Here is a 25,721-nt window from a genome sequence, read left to right as displayed (position 1 = left end):
TTCTGTAGTGGTGTGTTTAGCAGTCACCGTGCTTGTGCGCACATGCACGGTCAGGCAGAGGTAATTCAATGTACAGTGAAGTGAACCAAAAAACACTGATTCTGCAGTGTGGGCCCAGTTTTGGTCTACTTTATTGATCACCTGCGGTGACCATAAAAGATGCGATTTTGCCACTGTTGCAGAACCCTGAAAAATTAGGCATGTGTACTTTCCTGAAAAATTATGTTTTTTTTGTCGCAGCTACTGAAGCACAGAGGCCAGAAAAAATATGCCATATAAATGCTGAAAATATTCATTTTTTTTTGTCGCAGCCACTGCAGCACAGAGGCCAGAAAAAATATGCCATATAAATGCTGAAAATATAAAAAAATTTGTCGCAGCCACTGAAGCACAGAGGCCAGAAAAAATATGCCATATAAATGCTGAAAATATTCTTTTTTTTTTGTCACAGCCACTGAAGCACAGAGGCCAGAAAAAATATGCCATATAAATGCTGAAAATATTCTTTTTTTTTTGTCGCAGCCACTGAAGCACAGAGGCCAGAAAAAATATGCCATATAAATGCTGAAAATAGCCTTTTTTTTTTGTCACAGCCACTGAAGCACAGAGGCCAGAAAAAATATGCCATATAAATGCTGAAAATATTCATTTTTTTTTGTCGCAGCCACTGCAGCACAGAGGCCAGAAAAAATATGCCATATAAATGCTGAAAATATTCATTTTTTTTTGTCACAGCCACTGAAGCACAGAGGCCAGAAAAAATATGCCATATAAATGCTGAAAATATTCATTTTTTTTGGACGCAGCCACTGAAGCACAGAGGCCAGAAACAATATGCCATATAAATGCTGAAAATATTCTTTTTTTTTTGTCACAGCCACTGAAGCACAGAGGCCAGAAAAAATATGCCATATAAATGCTGAAAATATTCATTTTTTTTTGTCGCAGCCACTGAAGCACAGAGGCCAGAAACAATATGCCATATAAATGCTGAAAATATTCATTTTTTTTGTCGCAGCCACTGAAGCACAGAGGCCAGAAACAATATGCCATATAAATGCTGAAAATATTCATTTTTTTTGTCACAGCCACTGAAGCACAGAGGCCAGAAACAATATGCCATATAAATGCTGAAAATATTCATTTTTTTTGTCGCAGCCACTGAAGCACAGAGGCCAGAAAAAATATGCCATATAAATGCTGAAAATATTCATTTATTTTTGTCGCAGCCACTGAAGCACAGAGGCCAGAAAAATATGCCATATAAATGCTGAAAATATTAATTTTTTTTTGTCAGAGCCACTGAAGCACAGAGGCCAGAAAAAATATGCCATATAAATGCTGAAAATATTCATTTTTTTGGTTGCAGCCACTGAAGCACAGAGGCCAGAAAAACTCAGGATTTACCTGGATTCAAATGAAACCAGTAGGGTTTGCACCCTAGTTTGTAACGGTGGCGGAGGGAGGTGGACGCTAAAGGACAGCTGTGTGTGGAGTCATGAGGCGTGCAGAGAAGGACAGCTGCATGGGGAGTCAGAAACTCAGAACAAGTCTTCCGGCGTGCAGTAACCCTCCGAGATCCACCCCTCATTCATTTTAATAAAGGTCAGGTAATCCACACTTTTGTGACCTAGGCGAGTTCTCTTCTCAGTTACAATCCCTCCTGCTGCACTGAAGGTCCTTTCTGAGAGGACACTTGAGGCGGGGCAAGACAAGAGGTTCATGGCAAATTGTGACAGCTCTGGCCACAGATCAAGCCTGCGCACCCAGTAGTCCAGGGGTTCATCGCTCCTCAGAGTGTCGATATCTGCAGTTAATGCCAGGTAGTCCGCTACCTGCCGGTCGAGGCGTTCTTTGAGGGTGGATCCAGAAGGGTTCTGGCGCTGCCTTGGACTGAAAAACATTTGCATGTCTGACGTTACAGAGTGGCCAAAGTGCTTTGTCCTTGCAGGTGCGCTCGTGGCAGGATTACTGGCACCTCTGCCCCTGGAATGTTGATGAGTTCCTGAAGTGACATCACCCTTAAAAGCATTGTACAACATGTTTTGCAGGCTGGTTTGTAAATGCAGCATCCTTTCGGACTTGTGGTACGTTGGTAACATTTCTGCCACTTTATGCTTGTACCGAGGGTCTAGTAGCGTTGCAACCCAGTACAGGTCCTTCTCCTTAAGCCTCTTGATACGGGGGTCCTTCAACAGGCATGACAGCATGAAAGACCCCATTCTCACAAGGTTGGATGCAGAGGTATCCATCTCCGCTTCCTCGTTATCAAGGACTGCATCATCCACGGTCTCCTCCCCCCAGCCACGTACAAGACCAGGGGTCCCCAAAAGGTCACCACCAGCCCCCTGGGAAGCCTGCTCCTGTTGGTCCTCCTCCTCCACAAAGCCACCTTCCTCCTCTGACTCCACTTCTGACACCTCTCCCTGCATTGCAGCAGGTGCCTGGGTTCGTTCTGGTGATTCCGACCAGAAATCGTGCGCTTCCTGCTCCTCGTCACGCTGGTCTACAGCCTCATCTGTCACTCGTCGCACGGCAAGCTCAAGGAAGAAAGCAAAGGGTATTAGGTCGCTGATGGTGCCTTCGGTGCGACTGACCATATTTGTAACCTCTTCAAAAGGGCGCATGAGCCTGCAGGCATCGCGCATAAGCACCCAGTAACGGGGGAAAAAAATCCCCAGCTCTGCAGATCCAGTCCTACCACCCAGTTCAAACAGGTATTCGTTGACGGCTCTTTGTTGTTGCAGCAGACGTTCCAACATGAGGAGCGTTGAATTCCAGCGAGTCTGGCTGTCGCAAATCAAACGCCTGACTGGCATGTTGTACCGCTGCTGAATGTCAGCAAGGCGTGCCATGGCTGTGTAGGAACGTCTGAAATGGGCCGACACCTTCTTGGACTGCCTGAGAATGTCCTGGAATCATGGGTACTTCGAGACAAAACGTTGGACTATTAAATTCAGAACATGTGCCATGCAGGGCACATGTGTTAAATTGCCCAGTCTCAGTGCTGCCAACAGATTGCTTCCATTGTCACACACCACTTTTCCTATCTTCAGCTGGTGTGGGGTCAGCCACCGATCGGCCTGTGACTGCAGAGATGACAGGAGTACAGATCCGGTATGGTTTCTGCTTTCCAGGCACGTCATCCCCAAGACAGCATGACAACAGCGTACCTGGCACGTCGAATAGCCTAGGGGGAGCTGGGGGTGCACAGGTGTGGAGGAGGAGGACCCAGCAGCAGAGGAGGAAGAAGAGGAAGAAGACGAGGTAGAGAGCGAAGGAGGAGTAGAGGTGGTGGCAGAACCGCGTGCAATCCGTGGCGGTGACACCAACTCCACTGTCGTTGTTGAGCCACACATTCCCTGCTTCCCAGCCATTACCAAGTTCACCCAGTGGGCAGTGTAGGTGACATACCTGCCCTGACCATGCTTGGAGGACCATGCGTCAGTAGTCATATGGACCTTTGGCCCAACACTAAGTGACAGAGATGCGGTGACTTGGCTCTGCACATGGTGGTACAGGTGTGGTATTCCCTTTTTTGAAAAAAAATTGCGGCTGGGTACCTTCCACTGCGGTGTCCCAATTGCTACAAATTTGCGGAAGGCCTCAGAGTCCACCAGCTGGTATGGTAAAAGCTGGCGGGCTAAGAGTGCAGACAAGCCAGCTGTCAGACGCCGGGCAAGGGGGTGACTCGCAGACATTGGCTTCTTACGCTCAAACATGGCCCTCACAGAAACTTGGCTGGGGGCAGATGACTGGGAATGGGAACTGGTGGTCAAGGTGGAAGGCGGAGTGGAGGGTGGTTCAGACGGGTCAAGGACAGCAGAGGTAGAGCAGTAAGATGCTGGACCAGAAGGAGGGTGGCTTTTAGTTTGCCTGTTGCCTTTGAGGTGTTGCTCCCAAAGTGCTTTGTGCTTGCCGTTCATGTGCCTTCGCATAGAAGTTGTACCTATGTGGCTGTTGGGCTTCCCAAGACTCAGTTTCTGACTGCACTCATTGCAAATTACAACACTTTTGTCAGAGGCACACACATTAAAAAAATCCCACACTGCTGACCTTTTTGAAGCTGGCAATCTGGCGGTAACAGTAGAAGTTGGCGGCATTGGCGGCAATGGCGGGTGCGTTGGCCGGCTGACCACAGGTGCCGATACATGTTGTTGCCCTACTGTTCCCTGCGAGCTGTCCTCCCTGCTTCTTCTAAGTCTTATTCTCCTCCTGCCTCTCTGACTCTCCGTCTCTCCATCTGAACTATCCTCCTCTTGCTCTCTCCTACTGGGCACCCACAAAACATCAATCTCCTCATCATCATTCTCCTCAGATGCATCAATTTCTTCTGACAGCTCACAGAAGGAAGCAGCAGCGGGGACCTCCTCATCACTCATTATGTCCATCTCTGTTGTGTTCTCTGCCAGAATTAAATCTGGTGTAACGTCCTCATCTCCTTCATCTTCTTCTGCCAATAATGGTTGTGCATCACTCAGTTCAAGAAACTCATGTGAAAATAACTCCTCTGACTCCAGTGAAGAAGGGGCGCCGGTGGTGGAGGAAGTGTTACGTGGGGTGGCCATAGCAGTGGAGGATGAGGATGTTGTGGTAAAGTAGAAACTTTACCACAAAGTAGAAACGGTAGAGGATGGGGTGTGCTGTGTAAGCCAGTCAACTACCTCTTCAGCATTTTGGGAGTTCAGGGTCATTGCCTTTTTAAAACTGGGCAATTTCCTAGGGCCACAGGATAGCATAGCAGCACGGCCCCTAGTGCCTCTGCGTGGCGGCCTGCCTTTGCCTGGCATTATTTTTAAAACAACAACAACAACTCAGGTGGTGTTTCTGGAGACGGTATTATTATTGATATTTAGACATTATGTGAACAAGCTCACACAGCTAGGTGGCAGTTGTTTGAAAATGAAGAACACACTGGGCAAACAAATTGAAACAATGCCTGCAAGGTCAACGTATACACTACTACAGCAGTGGATACGGAATATATTATTGCTGCTTGAAAAACGTCACTCAGGTGGTGTTTCTGGAGACGGTATTATTATTGATATTTAGACAGAATGTGAACAAGCTCACACAGCTAGATGGCAGTTGTTTGAAAATGAAGAACACACTGGGCAAACAATGCCTACAAGGCCAATGTATACACTACTACAGCAGTGGATACGGAATATATTATTGCTGCTTGAAAAACGTCACTCAGGTGGTGTTTCTGGAGACGGTATTATTATTGATATTTAGACAGAATGTGAACAAGCTCACACAGCTAGATGGCAGTTGTTTGAAAATGAAGAACACACTGGGCAAACAATGCCTACAAGGTCAACGTATACACTACTACAGCAGTGGATACGGAATATATTATTGCTGCTTGAAAAACGTCACTCAGGTGGTGGTTCTGGAGACGGTATTATTATTGATATTTAGACAGAATGTGAACAAGCTCACACAGCTAGATGGCAGTTGTTTGAAAATGAAGAACACACTGGGCAAACAATGCCTACAAGGTCAACGTATACACTACTACAGCAGTGGATACGGAATATATTATTGCTGCTTGAAAAACGTCACTCAGGTGGTGTTTCTGGAGACGGTATTATTATTGATATTTAGACAGAATGTGAACAAGCTCACACAGCTAGATGGCAGTTGTTTGAAAATGAAGAACACACTGGGCAAACAATGCCTACAAGGTCAACGTATACACTACTACAGCAGTGGATACGGAATATATTATTGCTGCTTGAAAAACGTCACTCAGGTGGTGGTTCTGGAGATGGTATTATTATTGATATTTAGACAGAATGTGAACAAGCTCACACAGCTAGATGGCAGTTGTTTGAAAATGAAGAACACACTGGGCAAACAATGCCTACAAGGTCAACGTATACACTACTACAGCAGTGGATACGGAATATATTATTGCTGCTTGAAAAACGTCACTCAGGTGGTGGTTCTGGAGACAGTATTATTATTGATATTTAGACAGAATGTGAACAAGCTCACACAGCTAGATGGCAGTTGTTTGAAGAACACACTGGGCAAATAATGCCTGCAAGTGCACTACTATTGGTGCACTACTATGAAGAACAGCAAACAGCACTGTACATGTTAAAGAACAGTAAGATAAGTAAAATAAAAAAAAAATGATATGTATATTAAAAAAAAAAAAAATTCTCGGGTTGGTGCTGCTGAACTACTAGGAGCAGCACAGTAGCACACCAGTCCCACTCCCCAACACTGCTAGGCTAATAGCACTGGGCTCTTATAGTAGCAACTAGCAAAGTAAAAAAACAAAAAAGAAAATAAAAGCAGTCCTTACAAGGACTATTGGGTTATTACAGCAGTCAGCAGATGAGATCAGAAGAGATCAGTGCCCACAGCAGGCAGCTACATACAGAGCACTGCAGTAGAAGGTAGATTACTAACCTAAAATGTCCCTCAAATCCCTGCAGACTTCTGTCCCTCCAATACAGAGCAGTATCAAGTAGATTACTAGCCAGCAAACTTACTATCAACTGTCCCTCAAATCAGTGAAATCACTAACAGCTCTCTCCCTACACTAGCTCTTCCAAGCACACACAGGCAGAATGAAAAAACGCTGCAGGGCTTCAGTTTATATATGGAAGGGGAGTGGTCCAGGGGGTGTGGGGGTGGTCCAGGAGGGAGAGCTTCCTGATTGGCTGCCATGTATCTGCTGGTCTGGGGTGAGAGGTAAAAAAAAAGCGCCAGGTAAGGCGAACCCAAAATGGCGAACGTCGCGCGACGTTCGCGAACATTCGGCGAGCGCGAACAGTCGATGTTCGCGCGAACAAGTTCGCCGGCAAACAGTCCGCGACATCCCTACCGACCGTGACATTATCACAGGCCCAAGATGGACGAAGAAGGTCGAGCTGCTGCTACTACTGTTCCTTCCACCACTGAAGCGCTACTTACCACACTGTTACAGCGCCTGGAAGAACATGAGCAGAGGCAAGATTTCCTGATGCAAGGTTTCCACAATTTGACCCGTCGACTGGATGCTTCTGTTCAGTCTCCAGCTCCAGTAGTCACCCCTCCTGTGGCCACTCCTGCGGGTTCTCCTGCTTTGTTGGGTAATGTATCCAAAACCCATGAACCCAAGATTGTGTTTCCTGATAAATTCAATGGGGACAGGTCAAAATTTTTCGTGTTCCAAGAGGCATGTAAATTATACCTCAGCTTTTCCCCCCACTCTTTTGTTACTGGCAAGGAAAAAGTGAGGTTCGTAATGACCCTATTACAGGGTGATCCCCAAATTTGGGCTCTCAGATCGCCCCTCTTAGATCCTGCCAGTTTTTCCCTTGATTAATTTTTTAAAACCATGGCAGTACTTTATGATGACCCGGATCGTGCATCTTCTGCCCACTCCGCAATTCGTAAATTGCACCAGGGAAAACGGGATGCGGAGGTGTGGCAGTGTAGACTGGGTGCAACGACATGGCGCTTCGCAGCCAGTTCCGTATTGGGCTGTCTGATTCTGTCAAAGATAGCTTGGTAAATTATCCTTTATCTTCCAACCTGGATGATCTCATGTCACTTGCCATCCAGGTAGATAGGAGGCAGAGGGAAAGAAGGGGTGAAAGATGTTCTTCTTTGCATTCTGAATTACAGTATGTCCTAAGAGGCCGGGAAATTTACGAGCCTAAATGGAGAAGGGGAGCTCCATTTGGGTGCAGAAGTTTCCTCTCCCCAGTCTACCTCTAGGATTTTGATACCTGTTAAACTCACTTGGCCTACGGTCTCTATCAACATAGACATAGAACAGCCATGTGAGGGAGCTGGTTTTGCCGTCTCCAAAGTAGCAGTTGCACTTGAACACAGTCTGAACAAAATGCCACCGGCGTGCTACATGTAATAAAGGGTTCTGTGCAGGCTGGAAGTCCATCTTCTGCTTAATAAAGTCAATACCAACCTGATGCCAGATCTTATAGGAGCCTGCCTAAATAGCTCAGTTGGTAGAGCACACAGCTCTGGATGACAACCTGGTCCAAAGGATTGTGGGTTCAATTCCCACCTCTGACAAAAAATCATCTCTAGAGAAGGGTTGGTCCGCTGTGCCCTTACCTTTGCATCAACTTGGGTATTTTTTCCCCATACAGATCCTTTTTTGGGGTATGCCTAGCATTTGTGCTTTAACAAATGTGAAATAGTGGTTACTCATTAAAGTAGCCCGAGAAAAGCACCTTTCCCTGAAATGCACCCCTGGAACTCGCACGCTGGGCCCTTTGGGTAAAGAAATCAGGTGATTTGCTGCATGCGACATAGAACAGCCATGTGGGGGAGCTGGTTTTGCCGTCTCCAAAGTAGCAGTTGCTCTTGAATGCAGCCTGAACAAAATGCCACCGGCGTGCTACATGTAATAAAGGGTTCTGTACAGGCATAAAGAACCCTGAATGGTCACCCACCCAGGATTTGAACTCAAGACACCACGGGCAGAAACAGGCACTTTAACCATTTCAACACAGGAACCAAGATGCTTTTGAAATGGTTCCGGATGACTGTAATAACCCATTGTCTCCTTGTGCCTCTGCAGTGTCTGGCAGGCCGGAAGTCCATCTTCTGCTTAATAAAGTCAATACCAACCTGAGGCCAGTTCTTATAGGAGCCTGCCTAAATAGCTCAGTCGGCAGAGCGCGCAGCTTTGGACGATAACCTGGTCCAAAAGTTTGTGGGTTCGTTTCCCACATCTGCCAAAAACTCAGCTCCAGAGCAGGCTTGGTCCGCTGTGCCCTAACCAACCCTCAAGAGTAATGGAAGGGCAAGTGCCAGAAGTCCATCAACCGCCTTCTATTTGGCTGCCGCTTTTCCCAACTGGAGGTCTCCATCTAAGCTATGCCGGAATGTACATCTTCTTCAGGCCAGGGTTTCCCCATCTAGCACCTTGCCCTTACCTTTGCATCAACTTGGGTATTTTTTCCCCATACAGATCCCTTTTTGGGGTATGCCTAGCATTTGTGCTTTAACAAATGTGAAATATTGGTTACTCATTAAAGTAGCCCGAGAAAAGCACCTTTCCCTGAAATGCACCCCTGGGACTCGTACACTGGGCCCTTTGGGGAAAGAAATCAGGTGATTTGCTGCATGCGACATAGAACAGCCATGTGGGGGAGCTGGTTTTGCCGTCTCCAAAGTAGCAGTTACTCTTGAATGCAGCCTGAACAAAATGCCACCGGTGTGCTACATGTAATAAAGGGTTCTGTACAGGCATAAAGAACCCTGAATGGTCACCCACCCAGGATTTGAACTCAAGACAACACGGGCAGAAACAGGCACTTTAAACATTTCACCACAGGAACCTAGATGCTTTTGAAATGGTTTCGGATGACTGTAATAACCCATTGTCTCTTGTGCCTCTGCAGTGTTTGGCAGGCCAGAAGTCCATCTTCTGCTTAATAAAGTCAATACCAACCTGAGGCCAGTTCTTATAAGAGCCTGCCTAAATAGCTCAGTCAGTAGAGCGCACAGCTCTGGATGATAACCTGGTCCAAAAGATTGTGGGTTCGATTCCCACCTCTGCCAAAAACTCAGCTCCAGAGCAGGTTTGGTCTGCTGTCCCTGAAGCTATGCCGGAATGTACATCTTCTTCAGGCCAGGATTTCCCCATCTAGCACCTTACCTTTGCATCAACTTGGGTATTTTTTCCCCATACAGATCCCTTTTTGGGGTATGCCTAGCATTTTTGCTTTAACAAATGTGAAATATTGGTTACTCAATAAAGTAGCCCGTAAAAGGCACCTTTCCCTTAAATGCTTCCATGGGACTCGCACGCTGGGCCCTTTGGGGAAAGAAACCAGGTAATTTGCTGCATGCGACATAGAACAGCCATGTGGGGGAGCTGGTTTTGCCGTCTCCAAAGTAGCAGTTGCTCTTGAATGCAGCCTGAACAAAATGCCACCGGTGTGCTACATGTAATAAAGGGTTCTGTACAGGCATAAAGAACCCTGAATGGTCACCCACCCGGGATTTGAAGTCAAGACAACACGGGCAGAAACAGGCACTTTAATCATTTCACCACAGGAACCTAGATGCTTTTGAAATGGTTTCAGATGACTGTAATAACCCATTGTCTCTTGTGCCTCTGCAGTGTCTGGCAGGCCAGAAGTCCATATTCTGCTTAATAAAGTCAATACCAACCTGAGGCCAGTTCTTATAAGAGCCTGCCTAAATAGCTCAGTCGGTAGAGCGCACAGCTCTTGACGATAACCTGGTCCAAAAGTTTGTGGGTTCGATTCCCACCTCTGCCAAAAACTCAGCTCTAGAGCTGGCTTGGTCCGCTATGCCCGAAGCTATGCCAGAATGTACATCTTCTTCAGGCCAGGGTTTCCCCATCTAGCACCTTTGCATCAACTTGGGTATTTTTTCCCCATACAGATCCCTTTTTGGGGTATGCCTAGCATTTTTGCTTTAACAAATGTGAAATATTGGTTACTCATTAAAGTAGCCCGTAAAAAGCACCTTTCCCTGAAATGCTTCCATGGGACTCGTACACTGGGCCCTTTGGGGAAAGAAACCAGGTGATTTGCTGCATGCGACATAGAACAGCCATGTGGGGGAGCTGGTTTTGCCGTCTCCAAAGTAGCAGTTGCTCTTGAATGCAGCCTGAACAAAATGCCACCGGTGTGCTACATGTAATAAAGGGTTCTGTACAGGCATAAAGAACCCTGAATGGTCACCCACCCTGGATTTGACCTCAAGACACCACGGGCAGAAACAGGCACTTTAACCATTTCACCACAGGAACCTAGATGCTTTTGAAATGGTTTCGGATGACTGTAATAACCCATTGTCTCTTGTGCCTCTGCAGTGTCTGGCAGGCCAGAAGTCCATATTCTGCTTAATAAAGTCAATACCAACCTGAGGCCAGTTCTAATAAGAGCCTGCCTAAATAGCTCAGTCGGTAGAGCGCACAGCTCTGGACGTTAACCTGGTCCAAAAGATTGTGGGTTCGATTCCCACCTCTGCCAAAAACTCAGCTCCAGAGCAGGCTTGGTCCACTGTGCCCTAACCAAACCTCCCTCAAGAGTGATGGAAGGGCAAGTGCCAGAAGTCTATCACCCGCCTTCTATTTGGCTGACCCTTTTCCCAACTGGGGGTCTCCTTCTAAGCTATGCCGGAATGTACATCTTCTTCAGGCCAGGGTTTCCCCATCTAGCACCTTTCCCTTAACTTTGCATCAACTTGGGTATTTTTTCCCCATACAGATCCCTTTTTGGGGTATGCCTAGCATTTTTGCTTTAACAAATGTGAAATATTTGGAAATGGTTCCGGATGACTGTAATAACCCATTGTCTCTTGTGCCTCTGCAGTGTCTGGCAGGCCAGAAGTCCATATTCTGCTTAATAAAGTCAATACCAACCTGAGGCCAGTTTTTATAAGAGCCTGCCTAAATAGCTCAGTCGGTAGAGCACACAGCTCTGGACGATAACCTGGTCCAAAAGATTGTGGGTTCGATTCCCACCTCTGCCAAAAATTCAGCTCCAGAGCAGGCTTGGTCCGCTGTGCCCGAAGCTATGCCGGAATGTACATCTTCTTCAGGCCAGAGTGTCCCCATCTAGCACCTTTCCCTTACCTTTGCATCAACTTGGGTATTTTTTCCCCATACAGATCCCTTTTTGGGGTATGCCTAGCATTTTTGCTTTAACAAATGTGAAATATTGGTTACTCATTAAAGTAGCCCGTAAAAAGGCACCTTTCCCTGAAATGCTTCCATGGGACTCGTACACTGGGCCCTTTGGGGAAAGAAACCAGGTGATTTGCTGCATGCGACATAGAACAGCCATGTGGGGGAGCTGGTTTTGCCATCTCCAAAGTAGCAGTTGCTCTTGAATGCAGCCTGAACAAAATGCCACCGGTGTGCTACATGTAATAAAGGGTTCTGTACAGGCATAAAGAACCCTGAATGGTCACCCACCCTGGATTTGAACTCAAGACACCACGGGCAGAAACAGGTACTTTAACCATTTCACCACAGGAACCTAGATGCTTTTGAAATGGTTTCGGATGACTGTAATAAAACATAGTCTCTTGTGCCTCTGCAGTGTCTGGCAGGCCAGAAGTCCATATTCTGCTTAATAAAGTCAATACCAACCTGAGGCCAGTTCTTATAATAGCCTGCCTAAATAGCTCAGTCGGTAGAGCGCACAGCTCTGGACGATAACCTGGTCCAAAAGATTGTGGGTTCGATTCCCACCTCTGCCAAAAACTCAGCTCCAGAGCAGGCTTGGTCCGCTGTGCCCGAAGCTATGCCGGAATGTAAATCTTCTTCAGGCCAGGGTTTCCCCATCTAGCACCTTTGAATCAACTTGGGTATTTTTTCCCCATACAGATCCCTTTTTGGGGTATGCCTAGCATTTTTGCTTTAACAAATGTGAAATATTGGTTACTAATTAAAGTAGCCTGTAAAAAGCACCTTTCCCTGAAATGCTTCCATGGGACTCGCACGCTGGGCCCTTTGGGGAAAGAAACCAGGTGATTTGCTGCATGCGACATAGAACAGCCATTTTGGGGGGAGCTGGTTTTGCCATCTCCAAAGTAGCAGTTGCTCTTGAATGCAGCCTGAACAAAATGCCACCGGTGTGCTACATGTAATAAAGGGTTCTGTACAGGCATAAAGAACCCTGAATGGTCACCCACCCTGGATTTGAACTCAAGACACCACGGGCAGAAACAGACACTTTAACCATTTCACCACAGGAACCCAGATGCTTTTGAAATGGTTTCGGATGACTGTAATAAACATAGTCTCTTGTGCCTCTGCAGTGTCTGGCAGGCCAGAAGTCGTTATTCTGCTTAATAAAGTCAATACCAACCTGAGGCCAGTTCCTATATGAGCCTGCCTAAATAGCTCAGTTGGTAGAGCACACAGCTCTGGATTATAACCTGGTCCAAAAGATTGTGGGTTCAATTCCCACCTCTGCCAAAAACTCAGCTCCAGAGCAGGCTTGGTCCGCTGTGCCCTAAGGTATGCTGGAATGTATATCTTCTTCAGGCCAGGGTTTCCCCATCTAGCACCTTTCCCTTACCTTTGCATCAACTTGGGTATTTTTTCCCCATACAGATCCCTTTTTGGGGTATGCCTAGCATTTTTGCTTTTACAAATGTGAAATATTGGTTACTCATTAAAGTAGCCCATGAAAAGCACCTTTCCCTGAAATGCACCCCTGGGACACGCACGCTGGGCCCTTTGGGGAAAGAAACCAGGTGATTTGCTGCATGCGACATAGAACAGCCATGTGGGGGAGCTGGTTTTGCCGTCTCCAAAGTAGCAGTTGCTCTTGAATGCAGCCTGAACAAAATTCCACCGGCGTGCTACATGTAATAAAGGGTTCTGTGCAGGCATAAAGAACCCTGAATGGTCACCCTCCCGGGATTTAAACTCAAGACACCACGGGCAGAAACAGACACTTTAACCATTTCACCACAGGAAACTAGATGCTTTTGAAATGGTTCCTGATGACTGTAATAACCCATTGTCTCTTGTGCCTCTGCAGTGTTTGGCAGGCCAGAAGTCCATCTTCTGCTTAATAAAGTCAATACCAACCTGAGGCCAAATCTTATAAGAGCCTGCCTAAATAGCTCAGTCGGTAGAGCGCACAGCTCTGGACGATAACCTGGTCCAAAAGATTGTGGGTTCGATTCCCACCTCTTCCAAAAACTCAGCTCCAGAGGAGGCTTGGTCCGCTGTGCTCTAACCAACCCTCAAGAGTGATGGAAGGGCAAGTGCCAGAAATCCATTACCAGCCTTCTATTTGGCTGACCCTTTTCCCAACTGGGGGTCTCCTTCTAAGCTATGCCGGAATGTACATCTTCTTCAGGCCAGGGTGTCCCCATCTAGCACCTTGCCCTTACCTTTGCATCAACTTTGGTATTTTTTCCCCATACAGATCCCTTTTGGGGTATGCCTAGCATTTTTGCTTTAACAAATGTGAAATATTTGGAAATGGTTCCGGATGACTGTAATAACCCATTGTCTCTTGTGCCTCTGCAGTGTCTGGCAGGCCAGAAGTCCATATTCTGCTTAATAAAGTCAATACCAACCTGAGGCCAGTTTTTATAAGAGCCTGCCTAAATAGCTCAGTCGGTAGAGCACACAGCTCTGGACGATAACCTGGTCCAAAAGATTGTGGGTTCGATTCCCACCTCTGCCAAAAACTCAGCTCCAGAGCAGGCTTGGTCCGCTGTGCCCGAAGCTATGCCGGAATGTACATCTTCTTCAGGCCAGGGTTTCCCCATCTAGCACCTTTCCCTTAACTTTGCATCAACTTGGGTATTTTTCCCCATACAGATCCCTTTTTGGGGTATGCCTAGCATTTTTGCTTTAACAAATTTGAAATATTGGTTACTCAATAAAGTAGCCTGTAAAAAGCACCTTTCCCTGAAATGCTTGCATGGGACTCGTACACTGGGCCCTTTGGGGAAAGAAACCAGGTGATTTGTTGCATGCGACATAGAACAGCCATGTGGGGGAGCTGGTTTTGCTGTCTCCAAAGTAGCAGTTGCTCTTGAATGCAGCCTGAACAAAATGCCACCGGTGTGCTACATGTAATAAAGGGTTCTGTACAGGCATAAAGAACCCTGAATAGTCACCCACCCGGGATTTGAAATCAAGACACCACAGGCAGAAACAGGCACTTTTACCATTTCACCACAGGAACCTAGATGCTTTTGAAATGGTTTCGGATAACTGTAATAACCCATTGTCTCTTGTGCCTCTGCAGTGTCTGGCAGGCCAGAAGTCCATCTTCTGCTTAATAAAGTCAATACCAACCTGAGGCCAGTTCTTATAAGAGCCTGCCTAAATAGCTCAGTCGGTAGTGCGCACAGCTCTGGACGATAACCTGGTCCAAAAGATTGTGGGTTCGATTCCCACCTCTGCCAAAAACTCAGCTCCAGAGCAGGCTTGGTCCGCTGTGCCCGAAGCTATGCCGGAATGTACATCTTCTTCAGGCCAGGGTTTCCCCATCTAGCACCTTTCCCTTAACTTTGCATCAACTTGGGTATTTTTTCCCCATACAGATCCCTTTTTGGGGTATGCCTAGCATTTTTGCTTTAACAAATTTGAAATATTGGTTACTCAATAAAGTAGCCTGTAAAAAGCACCTTTCCCTGAAATGCTTCCATGGGACTCGTACACTGGGCCCTTTGGGGAAAGAAACCAGGTGATTTGTTGCATGCGACATAGAACAGCCATGTGGGGGAGCTGGTTTTGCTGTCTCCAAAGTAGCAGTTGCTCTTGAATGCAGCCTGAACAAAATGCCACCGGTGTGCTACATGTAATAAAGGGTTCTGTACAGGCATAAAGAACCCTGAATGGTCACCCACCCTGGATTTGAACTCAAGACACCACGGGCAGAAACAGGTACTTTAACCATTTCACCACAGGAACCTAGATGCTTTTGAAATGGTTTCGGATGACTGTAATAAAACATAGTCTCTTGTGCCTCTGCAGTGTCTGGCAGGCCAGAAGTCCATATTCTGCTTAATAAAGTCAATACCAACCTGAGGCCAGTTCTTATAATAGCCTGCCTAAATAGCTCAGTCGGTAGAGCGCACAGCTCTGGACGATAACCTGGTCCAAAAGATTGTGGGTTCGATTCCCACCTCTGCCAAAAACTCAGCTCCAGAGCAGGCTTGGTCCGCTGTGCCCGAAGCTATGCCGGAATGTAAATCTTCTTCAGGCCAGGGTTTCCCCATCTAGCACCTTTGAATCAACTTGGGTATTTTTTCCCCATACAGATCCCTTTTTGGGGTATGCCTAGCATTTTTGCTTTAACAAATGTGAAATATTGGTTACTAATTAAAGTAGCCTGTAAAAAGCACCTTTCCCTGAAATGCTTCCATGGGACTCGCACGCTGGGCCCTTTGGGGAAAGAAACCAGGTGATTTGCTGCATGCGACATAGAACAGCCATTTTGGGGGGAGCTGGTTTTGCCATCTCCAAAGTAGCAGTTGCTCTTGAATGCAGCCTGAACAAAATGCCACCGGTGTGCTACATGTAATAAAGGGTTCTGTACAGGCATAAAGAACCCTGAATGGTCACCCACCCTGGATTTGAACTCAAGACACCACGGGCAGAAACAGACACTTTAACCATTTCACCACAGGAACCCAGATGCTTTTGAAATGGTTTCGGATGACTGTAATAAAACATAGTCTCTTGTGCCTCTGCAGTGTCTGGCAGGCCAGAAGTCGTTATTCTGCTTAATAAAGTCAATACCAACCTGAGGCCAGTTCCTATATGAGCCTGCCTAAATAGCTCAGTTGGTAGAGCACACAGCTCTGGATTATAACCTGGTCCAAAAGATTGTGGGTTCAATTCCCACCTCTGCCAAAAACTCAGCTCCAGAGCAGGCTTGGTCCGCTGTGCCCTAAGGTATGCTGGAATGTATATCTTCTTCAGGCCAGGGTTTCCCCATCTAGCACCTTTCCCTTACCTTTGCATCAACTTGGGTATTTTTTCCCCATACAGATCCCTTTTTGGGGTATGCCTAGCATTTTTGCTTTTACAAATGTGAAATATTGGTTACTCATTAAAGTAGCCCATGAAAAGCACCTTTCCCTGAAATGCACCCCTGGGACACGCACGCTGGGCCCTTTGGGGAAAGAAACCAGGTGATTTGCTGCATGCGACATAGAACAGCCATGTGGGGGAGCTGGTTTTGCCGTCTCCAAAGTAGCAGTTGCTCTTGAATGCAGCCTGAACAAAATTCCACCGGCGTGCTACATGTAATAAAGGGTTCTGTGCAGGCATAAAGAACCCTGAATGGTCACCCTCCCGGGATTTAAACTCAAGACACCACGGGCAGAAACAGACACTTTAACCATTTCACCACAGGAAACTAGATGCTTTTGAAATGGTTCCTGATGACTGTAATAACCCATTGTCTCTTGTGCCTCTGCAGTGTTTGGCAGGCCAGAAGTCCATCTTCTGCTTAATAAAGTCAATACCAACCTGAGGCCAAATCTTATAAGAGCCTGCCTAAATAGCTCAGTCGGTAGAGCGCACAGCTCTGGACGATAACCTGGTCCAAAAGATTGTGGGTTCGATTCCCACCTCTTCCAAAAACTCAGCTCCAGAGGAGGCTTGGTCCGCTGTGCTCTAACCAACCCTCAAGAGTGATGGAAGGGCAAGTGCCAGAAATCCATTACCAGCCTTCTATTTGGCTGACCCTTTTCCCAACTGGGGGTCTCCTTCTAAGCTATGCCGGAATGTACATCTTCTTCAGGCCAGGGTGTCCCCATCTAGCACCTTGCCCTTACCTTTGCATCAACTTTGGTATTTTTTCCCCATACAGATCCCTTTTTGGGGTATGCCTAGCATTTTTGCTTTAACAAATGTGAAATATTTGGAAATGGTTCCGGATGACTGTAATAACCCATTGTCTCTTGTGCCTCTGCAGTGTCTGGCAGGCCAGAAGTCCATATTCTGCTTAATAAAGTCAATACCAACCTGAGGCCAGTTTTTATAAGAGCCTGCCTAAATAGCTCAGTCGGTAGAGCACACAGCTCTGGACGATAACCTGGTCCAAAAGATTGTGGGTTCGATTCCCACCTCTGCCAAAAACTCAGCTCCAGAGCAGGCTTGGTCCGCTGTGCCCGAAGCTATGCCGGAATGTACATCTTCTTCAGGCCAGGGTTTCCCCATCTAGCACCTTTCCCTTAACTTTGCATCAACTTGGGTATTTTTTCCCCATACAGATCCCTTTTTGGGGTATGCCTAGCATTTTTGCTTTAACAAATTTGAAATATTGGTTACTCAATAAAGTAGCCTGTAAAAAGCACCTTTCCCTGAAATGCTTGCATGGGACTCGTACACTGGGCCCTTTGGGGAAAGAAACCAGGTGATTTGTTGCATGCGACATAGAACAGCCATGTGGGGGAGCTGGTTTTGCTGTCTCCAAAGTAGCAGTTGCTCTTGAATGCAGCCTGAACAAAATGCCACCGGTGTGCTACATGTAATAAAGGGTTCTGTACAGGCATAAAGAACCCTGAATAGTCACCCACCCGGGATTTGAAATCAAGACACCACAGGCAGAAACAGGCACTTTTACCATTTCACCACAGGAACCTAGATGCTTTTTGAAATGGTTTCGGATAACTGTAATAACCCATTGTCTCTTGTGCCTCTGCAGTGTCTGGCAGGCCAGAAGTCCATCTTCTGCTTAATAAAGTCAATACCAACCTGAGGCCAGTTCTTATAAGAGCCTGCCTAAATAGCTCAGTCGGTAGTGCGCACAGCTCTGGACGATAACCTGGTCCAAAAGATTGTGGGTTCGATTCCCACCTCTGCCAAAAACTCAGCTCCAGAGCAGGCTTGGTCCGCTGTGCCCGAAGCTATGCCGGAATGTACATCTTCTTCAGGCCAGGGTTTCCCCATCTAGCACCTTTCCCTTAACTTTGCATCAACTTGGGTATTTTTTCCCCATACAGATCCCTTTTTGGGGTATGCCTAGCATTTTTGCTTTAACAAATTTGAAATATTGGTTACTCAATAAAGTAGCCTGTAAAAAGCACCTTTCCCTGAAATGCTTCCATGGGACTCGTACACTGGGCCCTTTGGGGAAAGAAACCAGGTGATTTGTTGCATGCGACATAGAACAGCCATGTGGGGGAGCTGGTTTTGCTGTCTCCAAAGTAGCAGTTGCTCTTGAATGCAGCCTGAACAAAATGCCACCGGTGTGCTACATGTAATAAAGGGTTCTGTACAGGCATAAAGAACCCTGAATGGTCACCCACCCTGGATTTGAACTCAAGACACCACGGGCAGAAACAGGTACTTTAACCATTTCACCACAGGAACCTAGATGCTTTTGAAATGGTTTCGGATGACTGTAATAAAACATAGTCTCTTGTGCCTCTGCAGTGTCTGGCAGGCCAGAAGTCCATATTCTGCTTAATAAAGTCAATACCAACCTGAGGCCAGTTCTTATAATAGCCTGCCTAAATAGCTCAGTCGGTAGAGCGCACAGCTCTGGACGATAACCTGGTCCAAAAGATTGTGGGTTCGATTCCCACCTCTGCCAAAAACTCAGCTCCAGAGCAGGCTTGGTCCGCTGTGCCCGAAGCTATGCCGGAATGTAAATCTTCTTCAGGCGAGGGTTTCCCCATCTAGCACCTTTGAATCAACTTGGGTATTTTTCCCCATACAGATCCCTTTTTGGGGTATGCCTAGCATTTTTGCTTTAACAAATGTGAAATATTGGTTACTAATTAAAGTAGCCTGTAAAAAGCACCTTTCCCTGAAATGCTTCCATGGGACTCGCACGCTGGGCCCTTTGGGGAAAGAAACCAGGTGATTTGCTGCATGCGACATAGAACAGCCATTTTGGGGGGAGCTGGTTTTGCCATCTCCAAAGTAGCAGTTGCTCTTGAATGCAGCCTGAACAAAATGCCACCGGTGTGCTACATGTAATAAAGGGTTCTGTACAGGCATAAAGAACCCTGAATGGTCACCCACCCTGGATTTGAACTCAAGACACCACGGGCAGAAACAGACACTTTAACCATTTCACCACAGGAACCCAGATGCTTTTGAAATGGTTTCGGATGACTGTAATAAAACATAGTCTCTTGTGCCTCTGCAGTGTCTGGCAGGCCAGAAGTCGTTATTCTGCTTAATAAAGTCAATACCAACCTGAGGCCAGTTCCTATATGAGCCTGCCTAAATAGCTCAGTTGGTAGAGCACACAGCTCTGGATTATAACCTGGTCCAAAAGATTGTGGGTTCAATTCCCACCTCTGCCAAAAACTCAGCTCCAGAGCAGGCTTGGTCCGCTGTGCCCTAAGGTATGCTGGAATGTATATCTTCTTCAGGCCAGGGTTTCCCCATCTAGCACCTTTCCCTTACCTTTGCATCAACTTGGGTATTTTTTCCCATACAGATCCCTTTTTGGGGTATGCCTAGCATTTTTGCTTTTACAAATGTGAAATATTGGTTACTCATTAAAGTAGCCCATGAAAAGCACCTTTCCCTGAAATGCACCCCTGGGACACGCACGCTGGGCCCTTTGGGGAAAGAAACCAGGTGATTTGCTGCATGCGACATAGAACAGCCATGTGGGGGAGCTGGTTTTGCCGTCTCCAAAGTAGCAGTTGCTCTTGAATGCAGCCTGAACAAAATTCCACCGGCGTGCTACATGTAATAAAGGGTTCTGTGCAGGCATAAAGAACCCTGAATGGTCACCCTCCCGGGATTTAAACTCAAGACACCACGGGCAGAAACAGACACTTTAACCATTTCACCACAGGAAACTAGATGCTTTTGAAATGGTTCCTGATGACTGTAATAACCCATTGTCTCTTGTGCCTCTGCAGTGTTTGGCAGGCCAGAAGTCCATCTTCTGCTTAATAAAGTCAATACCAACCTGAGGCCAAATCTTATAAGAGCCTGCCTAAATAGCTCAGTCGGTAGAGCGCACAGCTCTGGACGATAACCTGGTCCAAAAGATTGTGGGTTCGATTCCCACCTCTTCCAAAAACTCAGCTCCAGAGGAGGCTTGGTCCGCTGTGCTCTAACCAACCCTCAAGAGTGATGGAAGGGCAAGTGCCAGAAATCCATTACCAGCCTTCTATTTGGCTGACCCTTTTCCCAACTGGGGGTCTCCTTCTAAGCTATGCCGGAATGTACATCTTCTTCAGGCCAGGGTGTCCCCATCTAGCACCTTGCCCTTACCTTTGCATCAACTTTGGTATTTTTTTCCCCATACAGATCCCTTTTTGGGGTATGCTAGCATTTTTGCTTTAACAAATGTGAAATATTTGGAAATGGTTCCGGATGACTGTAATAACCCATTGTCTCTTGTGCCTCTGCAGTGTCTGGCAGGCCAGAAGTCCATATTCTGCTTAATAAAGTCAATACCAACCTGAGGCCAGTTTTTATAAGAGCCTGCCTAAATAGCTCAGTCGGTAGAGCACACAGCTCTGGACGATAACCTGGTCCAAAAGATTGTGGGTTCGATTCCCACCTCTGCCAAAAACTCAGCTCCAGAGCAGGCTTGGTCCGCTGTGCCCGAAGCTATGCCGGAATGTACATCTTCTTCAGGCCAGGGTTTCCCCATCTAGCACCTTTCCCTTAACTTTGCATCAACTTGGGTATTTTTTCCCCATACAGATCCCTTTTTGGGTATGCCTAGCATTTTTGCTTTAACAAATTTGAAATATTGGTTACTCAATAAAGTAGCCTGTAAAAGCACCTTTCCCTGAAATGCTTGCATGGGACTCGTACACTGGGCCCTTTGGGAAAGAAACCAGGTGATTTGTTGCATGCGACATAGAACAGCCATGTGGGGGAGCTGGTTTTGCTGTCTCCAAAGTAGCAGTTGCTCTTGAATGCAGCCTGAACAAAATGCCACCGGTGTGCTACATGTAATAAAGGGTTCTGTACAGGCATAAAGAACCCTGAATAGTCACCCACCCGGGATTTGAAATCAAGACACCACAGGCAGAAACAGGCACTTTTACCATTTCACCACAGGAACCTAGATGCTTTTGAAATGGTTTCGGATAACTGTAATAACCCATTGTCTCTTGTGCCTCTGCAGTGTCTGGCAGGCCAGAAGTCCATCTTCTGCTTAATAAAGTCAATACCAACCTGAGGCCAGTTCTTATAAGAGCCTGCCTAAATAGCTCAGTCGGTAGTGCGCACAGCTCTGGACGATAACCTGGTCCAAAAGATTGTGGGTTCGATTCCCACCTCTGCCAAAAACTCAGCTCCAGAGCAGGCTTGGTCCGCTGTGCCCGAAGCTATGCCGGAATGTACATCTTCTTCAGGCCAGGGTTTCCCCATCTAGCACCTTTCCCTTAACTTTGCATCAACTTGGGTATTTTTTCCCCATACAGATCCCTTTTTGGGGTATGCCTAGCATTTTTGCTTTAACAAATTTGAAATATTGGTTACTCAATAAAGTAGCCTGTAAAAAGCACCTTTCCCTGAAATGCTTCCATGGGACTCGTACACTGGGCCCTTTGGGGAAAGAAACCAGGTGATTTGTTGCATGCGACATAGAACAGCCATGTGGGGGAGCTGGTTTTGCTGTCTCCAAAGTAGCAGTTGCTCTTGAATGCAGCCTGAACAAAATGCCACCGGTGTGCTACATGTAATAAAGGGTTCTGTACAGGCATAAAGAACCCTGAATGGTCACCCACCCTGGATTTGAACTCAAGACACCACGGGCAGAAACAGGTACTTTAACCATTTCACCACAGGAACCTAGATGCTTTTGAAATGGTTTCGGATGACTGTAATAAAACATAGTCTCTTGTGCCTCTGCAGTGTCTGGCAGGCCAGAAGTCCATATTCTGCTTAATAAAGTCAATACCAAACCTGAGGCCAGTTCTTATAATAGCCTGCCTAAATAGCTCAGTCGGTAGAGCGCACAGCTCTGGACGATAACCTGGTCCAAAAGATTGTGGGTTCGATTCCCACCTCTGCCAAAAACTCAGCTCCAGAGCAGGCTTGGTCCGCTGTGCCCGAAGCTATGCCGGAATGTAAATCTTCTTCAGGCCAGGGTTTCCCCATCTAGCACCTTTGAATCAACTTGGGTATTTTTCCCCATAAGATCCCTTTTTGGGGTATGCCTAGCATTTTTGCTTTAACAAATGTGAAATATTGGTTACTAATTAAAGTAGCCTGTAAAAAGCACCTTTCCCTGAAATGCTTCCATGGGACTCGCACGCTGGGCCCTTTGGGGAAAGAAACCAGGTGATTTGCTGCATGCGACATAGAACAGCCATTTTGGGGGGAGCTGGTTTTGCCATCTCCAAAGTAGCAGTTGCTCTTGAATGCAGCCTGAACAAAATGCCACCGGTGTGCTACATGTAATAAAGGGTTCTGTACAGGCATAAAGAACCCTGAATGGTCACCCACCCTGGATTTGAACTCAAGACACCACGGGCAGAAACAGACACTTTAACCATTTCACCACAGGAACCCAGATGCCTTTTGAAATGGTTTCGGATGACTGTAATAAAACATAGTCTCTTGTGCCTCTGCAGTGTCTGGCAGGCCAGAAGTCGTTATTCTGCTTAATAAAGTCAATACCAACCTGAGGCCAGTTCCTATATGAGCCTGCCTAAATAGCTCAGTTGGTAGAGCACACAGCTCTGGATTATAACCTGGTCCAAAAGATTGTGGGTTCAATTCCCACCTCTGCCAAAACTCAGCTCCAGAGCAGGCTTGGTCCGCTGTGCCCTAAGGTATGCTGGAATGTATATCTTCTTCAGGCCAGGGTTTCCCCATCTAGCACCTTTCCCTTACCTTTGCATCAACTTGGGTATTTTTCCCCATACAGATCCCTTTTTGGGGTATGCCTAGCATTTTTGCTTTTACAAATGTGAAATATTGGTTACTCATTAAAGTAGCCCATGAAAAGCACCTTTCCCTGAAATGCACCCCTGGGACACGCACGCTGGGCCTTTGGGGAAAGAAAACCAGGTGATTTGCTGCATGCGACATAGAACAGCCATGTGGGGAGCTGGTTTTGCCGTCTCCAAAGTAGCAGTTGCTCTTGAATGCAGCCTGAACAAAATTCCACCGGCGTGCTACATGTAATAAAGGGTTCTGTGCAGGCATAAAGAACCCTGAATGGTCACCCTCCCGGGATTTAAACTCAAGACACCACGGGCAGAAACAGACACTTTAACCATTTCACCACAGGAAACTAGATGCTTTTGAAATGGTTCCTGATGACTGTAATAACCCATTGTCTCTTGTGCCTCTGCAGTGTTTGGCAGGCCAGAAGTCCATCTTCTGCTTAATAAAGTCAATACCAACCTGAGGCCAAATCTTATAAGAGCCTGCCTAAATAGCTCAGTCGGTAGAGCGCACAGCTCTGGACGATAACCTGGTCCAAAAGATTGGGTTCGATTCCCACCTCTTCCAAAACTCAGCTCCAGAGGAGGCTTGGTCCGCTGTGCTCTACCAACCCTCAAGAGTGATGGAAGGGCAAGTGCCAGAAATCCATTACCAGCCTTCTACTTTAGGCTGACCCTTTTCCCACTGCGGGGTCTCCTATCTAAAGCCTATGCCGGAACTGTAACATCTTACTTCAGGCCAGGGTGCCCCATCTAGCACCCTTGCCCTTACCTTTGCATCAACTTTTGAGTATATTTATTTCCCCATACAGATCACCTTTTGAGGGTATGACCTAGCATTTTATGCCGTTTAACAAATGTAGAAATATTTGGAAATTGGTTCCGCGATGACTGTATAACCCATTGTCCTCTTGTGCCTCTGACAGTGTCTGGCAGGCCAGAAGTCCATATTCTGCTTAATAAAAGTACAATACCCAACCTGAGGCCAGTTTTTATAAGAGCCTGCACTAATAGCCTCAAAGTCGGTAGAGCACACATAGCTCTGGTACGATAACCTGGTCACAAAAGATGTGGCCGTTCGATTCCCACCCTCTGCCCAAAAACTCAGCTCCCAAGAGCAGGCTTCCGTCCCCTGTGACCGAAAGCTAGCCGGAATGTACAATCTTCTATCAGGCCAGGGTTTCCCCATCTAGCACCTATTCACCTTAACTTGACATCAACGGTATTTATCCCACATACAGATCCCTTATTGGGTATGCCTATAGCATTTTTGCTTTAACAAATATATTTGAAATTTGGATACAATAAATAGCCTGTAAAAAAGCACCTTTCCCTGAAATGCATTGCAGCGGACTAAACGATACCATGGCCCTTTGCGGCGAAAAGAAAAACCAGGTGATTTGTTGCATGCGATCATAGAACAGCCATGTGGGGAGCTGAGTTTTAGCTGTCCCAAAGTAGCAAATTGCTCATTGAATGCACAGCCATGAACAAATGCCACCGCCGTGTTGCTACATGTAATAAGGGTCTGTACAGGCATAAAAAAACCCTGAATAGATCACACCACCCGGTGATTTGAAATCAAGACACCACAGGCAGAAACAGGCACTTTTACCATTTCACCACAGGGAACCTAGATGCTTTGGAAATTGTTTCGGATAACTGTAATTAACCATTTGTCTCTGTGCCTGCATGCCAGTTCTGGCAGGCCAAGAAGCCATCTTCTGCTTAATTTAAATTCCAATACCAACCTGAGCCAGTTTCTAATAGAGCCTAGCCTAAATAGCTCAGTCTGGATAGGTGCGCACAGCTCATGACGATAACCTGCGATCCAAAAGAGTTGTGGTCGATTCCACCTCTGCCAAAAACTCAGCTCCAGAGAGCTTGGTCACGCTGTGCCCAAGCCTATGCGGAATGTACATCTTCTTCAGGCCCAGGGTTTCCCCATCTAAGCACCTTCCCTTATTGCATCAACTTGGGGATAATTTTTCCCCATACAGATCCCTTTTTGGTAATGCCTAGCATTTATTGCTTTAACAAATTTGAAATATTGGTGTACTCAAATAAAGTAGCCTGTAAAAAGCACCTTTCCCTAGAAAAATGCTTTCCATGGGACTGCGTACACTGGGCCCTTTGGGGAAAGAAAACCAGGTGATTTGTGCATGCGACATAGAAACAGCCATGTGGGGGCAGCTGGCTTTGCTGCTCCAAAGTAGAGGTTGCTCTTGATGATGCAGCCTGAACAAATGCCACCGCCAGTGTTGCTACATCGCTAAAAAGCGGTTCTGTACAGGCATAAAGAACCCGAATGGTCACCCACCCTGGATTTGAACTCAAGACACCACGGCAGAAAACAGGTACCCGTAACCATTTCACCACAGGTAACCTAGATG

Source organism: Xenopus laevis, chromosome 3L (genome assembly GCF_017654675.1).
Source record: "Xenopus laevis strain J_2021 chromosome 3L, Xenopus_laevis_v10.1, whole genome shotgun sequence".
Classification (NCBI taxonomy): Eukaryota; Metazoa; Chordata; class Amphibia; order Anura; family Pipidae; genus Xenopus; species Xenopus laevis.
This window is presented reverse-complemented; position numbering follows the sequence as displayed.